Source organism: Panthera tigris, chromosome C2 (genome assembly GCF_018350195.1).
Source record: "Panthera tigris isolate Pti1 chromosome C2, P.tigris_Pti1_mat1.1, whole genome shotgun sequence".
NCBI classification, from domain to species: Eukaryota; Metazoa; Chordata; class Mammalia; order Carnivora; family Felidae; genus Panthera; species Panthera tigris.
This window is the reverse complement of record NC_056668.1, coordinates 114,937,632-114,945,657: the sequence shown is the minus strand read 5'-3', so window position 1 is coordinate 114,945,657 and position 8,026 is coordinate 114,937,632. Positions and strand designations below refer to the sequence as shown.

The following is an 8,026-nucleotide window of genomic DNA, read 5'->3' as shown; positions in this document are numbered from 1 at the left end:
GATTGCCCCTTCTCCTGTGGCTATTATTTCTTTTTTAGGGCTTTATTTTCTACTTTTCCTCTCTTGTTTTTTGTTTTGTTTTGTTTTGTTTTTCCTGACTCCTGGGGTAGGCTCCTCCATTTGGCTCTTCTTCTAGTCTCTTTTCTAGTTTTGCTTTGTATTTGCAAAGATACATTGAAAACCATAAAAATTTCTTAGAACAATACTGTCACTACAGGAGGGACACATAATAGTGGCAGGGCAACCCATCTAAAGTTTTAATTTTAGCCACAGGAAATACATTTTTCATTTTATCTCTTATTAGTTAATAATTTGTGGATAAAATTGTAAAATGTTCTAACAAAAATCTTAATAACACAAGAGCCCAACTTCAAGAAGGTCCAAAGTATTCTAATTCACCTAGATAATCTATAAACTAGAACCTGTGATTTGTGCAAACTATTCCTTCAGATTTGCAATTATGTGATGACAACAACAAAATTCAAGAGTAGATGTAATTTTGTATTTGAAGGGTATGTGAACAAAAAGAGTGATGTTGAACTCTTAATCTATAGCAGATATTGTGCTCGCTTTTCTATGTGTTTTCTCAGTCCTCAGAAATCTCTCTTTTAGGTAAATCTTCTTTTTTTAATGTTTATTTATTTTTGAGATAGAAAGAGAGAGAGAGAGAGAGAGAGAGAGAGAGAGAGAGAGAGAGAATGTCTGTATGAGCAGGGCAAGGGCAGAGAGAGAGAGGGAGAGAGAGAATCCCAAGCAGGCTCCATGCTGACAGCATAGAGCCCCACATAGGGCTCGATCCCATGAACTATGAGATCATGACCTGAGCTGAAGGTGGAGCCCTAATCAACTGAGCCATCCAGGTGCCCCTTATTATCTTTTTTTGTTTCAATTCAGGAAATTGAGACTGGCTAATCACTTTTATTTGGGATATAAAGATAAGATGACAGAAGCAGGATTCAAATTTAGGTCACTAAAACTTTTAAATACATGTTTTTCTCACCAAATACCCAGTCGTGTTTTTTGAAGTTGTGCAATATCCCCGAAGACAAGAAAGTATAGCTGGTCACATTTAGATTCTAACACTTTATTTAAGAATTGAATTATAAAACAATTTCCATAGCTTATAATTTTAAATAATTTAATTTTGTTATATTTGGTAACTTTCTGGTATGTGTGTATACTTGGAAATGAAAATGCACGGTCCCCTTTTGAGGGCACAGCTAACCATGGTGTTCACTGAGTTTCAAACAAGTCATGCTTCAAACTGACTCTGAAATCACGATGCAAATTATTCCATATATAAACTTCTCTAGCTATCAAATTCTAAACATCAGTTTTAAACCTTTCAATTTCATTAATGATAGACTCTCAGGAGACCAACCCTCCATTTGTATCATTATAGTAGCTCAGGCGTGTATAGCGACTAACTAATAAAATAGCCTTTTAATATACAGCACATAAAAGAAAGGCTTGTGACGTCATCTCCTTAGTCCAGGATGCTTTTGTTAGATCAAGATTCTGTATGAAGCGAAATCATTATTATTTATATGAATTTATACGAATTCCCGAAAATCAGGCATTGGCAATAAAGTGACAAATTTAGTTTATCCCTTAGGGGGGCAAAAAAGGAAAACAAAAACATATCCTAAATAGATGTGATTAGTTTTGAATGTATGCAGATAACAATATTCAGTTGATATTCTTTGCATATCTACCCTAAGTTTTAAAATTGTGGTTATAGGTGCTAATTTTACTTTAAAATTAAAACAAAAGAGACTGATACAATTGCACTTCTTTAGAAAAGACAATAGGTGAAATGTAGAACTTTTTGATTTTTCTGAGAGGAGTATTGTTATCGCTTCAAAAGTTTATGATTCTTGCAGGAATGTATATTTAGATTTTCCATATTTCCCACGCTTGATAGAAAATTAGTGTTTTCTAAAACTTACCAAACACTGAATTTAAAAGTTTATCTATTTGTTTTAAGATTTAAAATAATAGACTACATTCCTGACACTCATGACTTTTTTAACGACAAAAAGTTGTTTTATTGTGTCTATCTTCAGGATTTTGGGAAATTCATCAGTTTTTGGTCAGAGCATAAGAGGTCATTTAACATTATGTAACATATAGTTTCCTCAGTGACAAACAATAATTATGTGTGTAAAGCGTATTATAAATTAGCACAAGTGTTTAAAATATCCTTAGTTTCCATTTTTGCCATTTTAAAGTGAAACTAAATCTTTCAGATTAAGAATGATTTTACATGTAGGGTCAATTACAATTTATGACTTCATTCCACTTCTTTGTTTTGCTTTTCTGTTCCCCAGTTACTTAAGGAATGTGAATCTCAGTGAGTTACATTTATTTTGAAATAAAAATATAATTCAAAACAAGTTTCATTGCCAGTGGAAATTTTCTAAAGGTGTCTGTATTTTTTTAGGAAGCTGTGATTTATTTACACATTCCCTCTCTGTAAGCCACTCTGTTCTATCATAATAAAACCTACAAATAAAGGATCAGCTCTATGGAGCAATGTTGATATAATGCTAAGAGTACAAACACAGTACTTGTTTGTCAAGAGAGTGTCCAAAGATTATTTCATCAAAGTAAAAATATAACACTTAACAGCAATTTCCATTATGCACTTGAAACTTTGAAAATATTCATGGAAGATTAAAATAATATACATTTTCTAGCATATCTAGCTGAGCATTGCTATAGATTCAAAAAAACTTATTTGTTGTGATAATGGCCTTGAAAAATGATCTAGATTTTTACCTAATACCATTATTTTCTTATTGAATTCACTTCTTAAACCATTCAGATTATTTTTGCCATTTACTTAGATATTTGAATTTTGTTTTCTGAGTTTGGAGCTCAAAATCCTATGATTTTGCTTCATTCTCTAATCTAAATCAGATATACTTGTAATATACACATGTGTGTATCTGTATTTAACCCATGAGTAGTATAAGAGGCTAATTGTTTCTATGCTGAACAAGAAAATTCTCTAATTCCTATTCTTTTTAATCTGAGGAATTTCTTTATAGAGTTGCTAGTTTATAATTAAAATTTTCAGCTCGACTAACAAATATTCTCATTTCTATGTTGCATAAGACAACTAAACATGAATATTGCTGATTAAATGTATATTATTTTTAAGGTAGTATTTGCATAAAACCTTTAGAAAATCAAAGGCTGGGTGATGAGTAAAGAACGCAGAGAAAAATAGAAAATCTTCTTTATAATCATAAATCATAGCAGAAATGTGAATATAAGTGAGAGCTCTTTTATAAGGCTTGTTTGAGATGTGCAAAGTTTTAAATAGTCTAAGTAAAATCTTAGCAAAGAGAAGTTGATAACCAAAGTAACGTGCAAGATTACCTAGCACAAAGGTCTGGAATATGGTAGATCCTCAATAAGTATTTGTTGAATCACTTGACAAAAATCACATTAGTGGTTAAGGAGAAATGTTTCTGTGTATTTTGAATATAAAGTAACTTGGTATAGTTTTAACATGTTTGTATTTTGAGAGTTTCAGTGAAGGAGCTTCCTTTCATTTAATTTACTTAACGTTGCTTTAATTGATTTTTCAGAGAATTCCTTATGGTGGCAATGATTCCCCAGGGTGCCAATTTTGAATCATGCTATGCTTAATTTTTTTAAAAAATCAACTGGCTCAGGCAAATGAATCTATCTAGGAAGAGAAATATTGATATGTTTCCTTTAGTCTGATCTACATGCTTTAAGATTTTCTATTGCTGATTTAATGTTAATTCTATAATACATATTATAGAATTGTGTATTTTATATTAATATTTCTAATTAAGTATTAAAATTTAAACTTTAAAAAAGTTTTAGTATAAATGTTTATGGTACTTACGTCTCATATAATCATAAAAGTTAAAATTACTAATGCAGGCAATATTAAGCAGTCTTTTAACACTGAAATATGTTCAGAGAGATTGCACTGTTGGAAACTTAAAACTTTTCTAGACTGAGTTGTGTCTGATAGTGGGCTTTGTTTATTCGTTTTTGTTTGTTTTGGTAGTCTCATCTACTTTCCCTCCTTGACTCAGACAAAAGCAATAATTCACTGTATTGTGGCAAAGAAACGTGTAAATAAGTCATAACAAGTAAATCTCTACATAAGAATATAGATATAGACTTATGTACCTTGCAAAGTGCTTTGCTAAAAAAGAAAACAGCATAGGGGCTTTTGCCAGTATTATCTCATTTAATCTTCATGCACTGTTATACCGGAGACAGTTCCTCTTGGCCCACAAGGGATGATGGTTACATTTTCAGAGCTGAGTTGCTGAACATGACCCTTATTACAAAAAAAAAAAAATATATATATATAAAAACTTCTGAAATAAATTACACTAAAAAGATAATATTCGAAATTCATTAATTCCTAATTTTGTATAGTATTTCATTAATATCTTTGCTTTTGATATTGTTTACAATTATTGAATCTATACGGGGAAATAATATATGCAATAATATAATTAGAAATACTATATTTTACCTATAATGATGCGCAACTGTGCATCTCTTCCCCACTCTGTGTTGGAAGCTTCAAATTGGCCGTGGTAGAGGATTTACACCACAAGGAATCAGCAAATGAAAATTAGACATTTATAAGCATTTATTGATATAGCACAGATTTTGCTGTTCTATCAAATATATAGACTATTTTATAAAAGTGGAAATGTAAACTCAGAGAGTACGTTGATTTACCCAATGCCACTCCTCCTAAAAGTGCTAGAGTCAACATATTCTACCTGTCTCTAAATCTATCTATATGTATGTATGTATACACATATATGTATGTATATATACACATAATTATTATTTTTGTGTGTGATACTTTGTTGTCTGGCAAATACTAATGACATTATAAAGGCCAACTTTATTAAACTCTTCCCAGGTGCCAGTTTCTCTGGTAAGTATTTGATATGCCTTACTTTAATTGTCACAGAATAGTTATAACTTCCATCCTTTATTTGAAAGATTAATGGAGGGTGGCTCTGGGAACTTATTTGCCTTTTCTAGACTCAAGATTTGAACTCTGACTTTCTAACTCTGAAGCTAGAACTCAACTCATACAGCTTTCTCAAGAAACTTTCAAAGGTTGACTGAAAACAAAAAAAGGGGGTGGAGAAAGAATATACATATGAACTCTTCTAACGTTATTGACACCAGATTTGAGTCAACTTTTTTTTTACTTTAATTCTTGCTTATTTTTAAATATTATAAATTTGCTCTAAAATATCTACTGCTTTGTTTCTTTTTGATGATGGTTAAAAGAAAATAAAAAAATGTTTCCCCTCACCTTCCACTCTATAAGGGCAAAATTCTCTTTAGGATTTTTCAACTTAAATATGCCCTTTGAAGAGGAAACCAAATTATAACATAAGTTCAGGCATTAAAAAGAGACATGAGTATTATTTCAGGAAACATTTTCAAGGGGCACAATATTAATTAAATATAAAATATTAGTGTTTTTTACACACTTTTCTAGGCTACTTAAAGTGGTTTCATCAAATATCAAGTTTGAATAATAAAGACTAAAATTTGAAATGATTGATAATGTTATTAAAGGTTATTATTAGAGAAACTGAGGCCATAAGAAGACATAGGTAAAAGAGAGATACTTAGAGAACTAAGAGTGATACAATGCAATGATGAAAGGAGAATGAAATAACTTCAAAGAAATTAGTCTTTGCAGGAGAAAAAAAAAGAGAGGGTATTAAAAGAAATGGAAACTCAGTCTGATAATAGCAAATAAGTGAAGATGGTGGCTATGGTTTCCAAAATGGCTGCCACTCAATGACGATGTTGCTATTTTAGATTAACATGTTCTTTTAAAATTATGTATACATTCATTTACAAATGAGCCATATTCAAATGTTTCCTGAAAACACATATTTTCTCTTTTGTTGTTATCACATTCCTCAGCTATTTTATTCTGGTCTTACGTGGAGTTATGTCAGTAGAAAAATTTCCATTTAAAGGTAGCTTAAATAATACCTGAATTAGCACTTTTTACCGAAAGGTAGCCAGCATTTGAAAGCAACAGGATTATTATCTGATGGGAGATGTATTTTTCTTAATAAGTATCCCTTTATATCACTATGTGAATATAATTTTTAGAGTTGAAATTCAAACAATGGAATTTTGATTTTCCCACCCTTCAAGGCATTATTTTATTAATGTGTCAGGAAATGTTTTAATAATCTATGTTGTGTGTTTTTTTTCCCTCAGATCTGACAGGAAAAATCTTTACAAATGAACTGTGAAATCCCTATGAATATTTTACTTTAACCAACACTTGACTAAAAAATGATATCTAGAATAAAATAAAAAGCTCCCAAACATTCAGAAACTTAGGTAGTGGTATTAAAAGAGAAACAAGCCATCCTTTCATAGCATGTATAAAATTTTGCAACAAAATGAATGATGTGGTTACTTGAAGCTCAAAAAAAAAAAAGATAGGTAAATAAAATCCATTTTTGTTTTCCTTACACATTGAAAAATCTGTTCAGATGCTACAATGAGAATGGAAAACTTATCCAAGTTTTTATATACCAACCTATTTGTTGATTTTGTTTGCTTGTTTTGTAGACAGTACAAATGTAAGTAGAGTGATGAAGGTACTCAATCATTTCAACTTAAAGTATGTTAAGAGAATGGCTTTCACATAGAACTGAAATTCTAATTTTTTAACCATTCAAATTTTTTCTATTTATATCATGTGCATTTCAGTTTAGCATATCATTACTTATGAAAATACGACAAATAATACAGTCACGAATAGGACTATTTCTTTGATTTGAAAGTTGATGTTAGTAACATTTTCAAAGGTATAATTTGAAATTATTTTGTTGTTAAAAATTTTCCGTAAGAATATTTTTAAATCATCATCATTATGATTAAATCACTCTTAAGGTATGTCATCTTCTCAATAGGTTTATTGTTTATCTTTTAATGTGCAAGTCCAAAATATTTTCTGTAGACTTAGAGACCTAAGTACTATTGAAAATAGTGAGCTGTGATGTAGATTCAAAGAACATGTCTTATTTCAATTCTACAATTATGTTACTATTTTTTTTTACATTATTGCTTTAAAATCTTTGATGATGGCAGGTTATTAGTATAATTTAAAACATGAAAAAGAAAAGATTTTAATTTTAAAATTAACATTATCTAATCAGGAATTTTGATTATATTACTCAATTTTTAATGTATTAACTGATGCTATCAGTAATGTATAAGAAAATATGACAAGAGTCATCTTTCCAAAACACACATTATTAGACCAATTCTCTTTATGCTTTCTTAAACATGATAGCACTTTTTTCTGTATGGTGCAGTTATTATTATTAATGAAAAATGAATAATTCCTAATTTTTTAAAAAAAATAGCTGTACTGGAGTATGTATTGTAGTTTTAACTAGTAGCTGAATGAAATAGAATCTGGATAAATACTGTGTAATTTTAGAGTCACAAACTGGAATGAAAATATGGTGAAACTCCAGTCAGTAGAGGAAATGAACAGAAGAGATAGAGAGAATTCCATATAATTGCATCAATTCAGTACCTTTGATAAGCTGTTTCTGTATATACTTTATTTGGCTGAAAACTTCTTGAGAAGACAATGCTAGACTTCCTTATTCATATTATTTACAGATGTACTTGAAGAGGACCACAACTGATAAAGAAATAGCAGATTCTATAAGGAAGAAAGTGAATTTTACAATGCAGAAATTATCTACCTGAGTCATCTACTTTATGGTAAATTTAGATACTGTATGATTGCTCTAAACAAGAATAAAAAGCATGGTTTGAGAATTTGGATGCAGGATGGGAGAGGAGGTGGGGAAGGAAATATTTTCAACTGTCACCTGGTTCAAGTGACAACATATTGAGTAAGTGTATTATTCATCAAAGATACTGTCTTTTTCTCATGGAACGTTTGTTAATAGATTTCATTTGTTGTTTTACTATTTCTTGAATG

The 8,026-nt window shown here is 30.2% G+C and overlaps 1 long non-coding RNA gene across 1 annotated transcript; it reads right to left on the bottom strand.

Annotated features, from left to right (window-relative positions):
- Nucleotides 1–4,221: 4,221 nt before the first annotated feature.
- On the bottom strand, nucleotides 4,222–7,706 carry LOC122242077. Its single transcript, XR_006222249.1, has 3 exons — nucleotides 7,610–7,706; nucleotides 4,535–4,582; nucleotides 4,222–4,333 (listed from the first exon to the last, which is right to left on the bottom strand). It is a non-coding gene; the product is annotated as an uncharacterized LOC122242077 (long non-coding RNA).
- Between the last annotated feature and the right edge of the window lie 320 nt (nucleotides 7,707–8,026).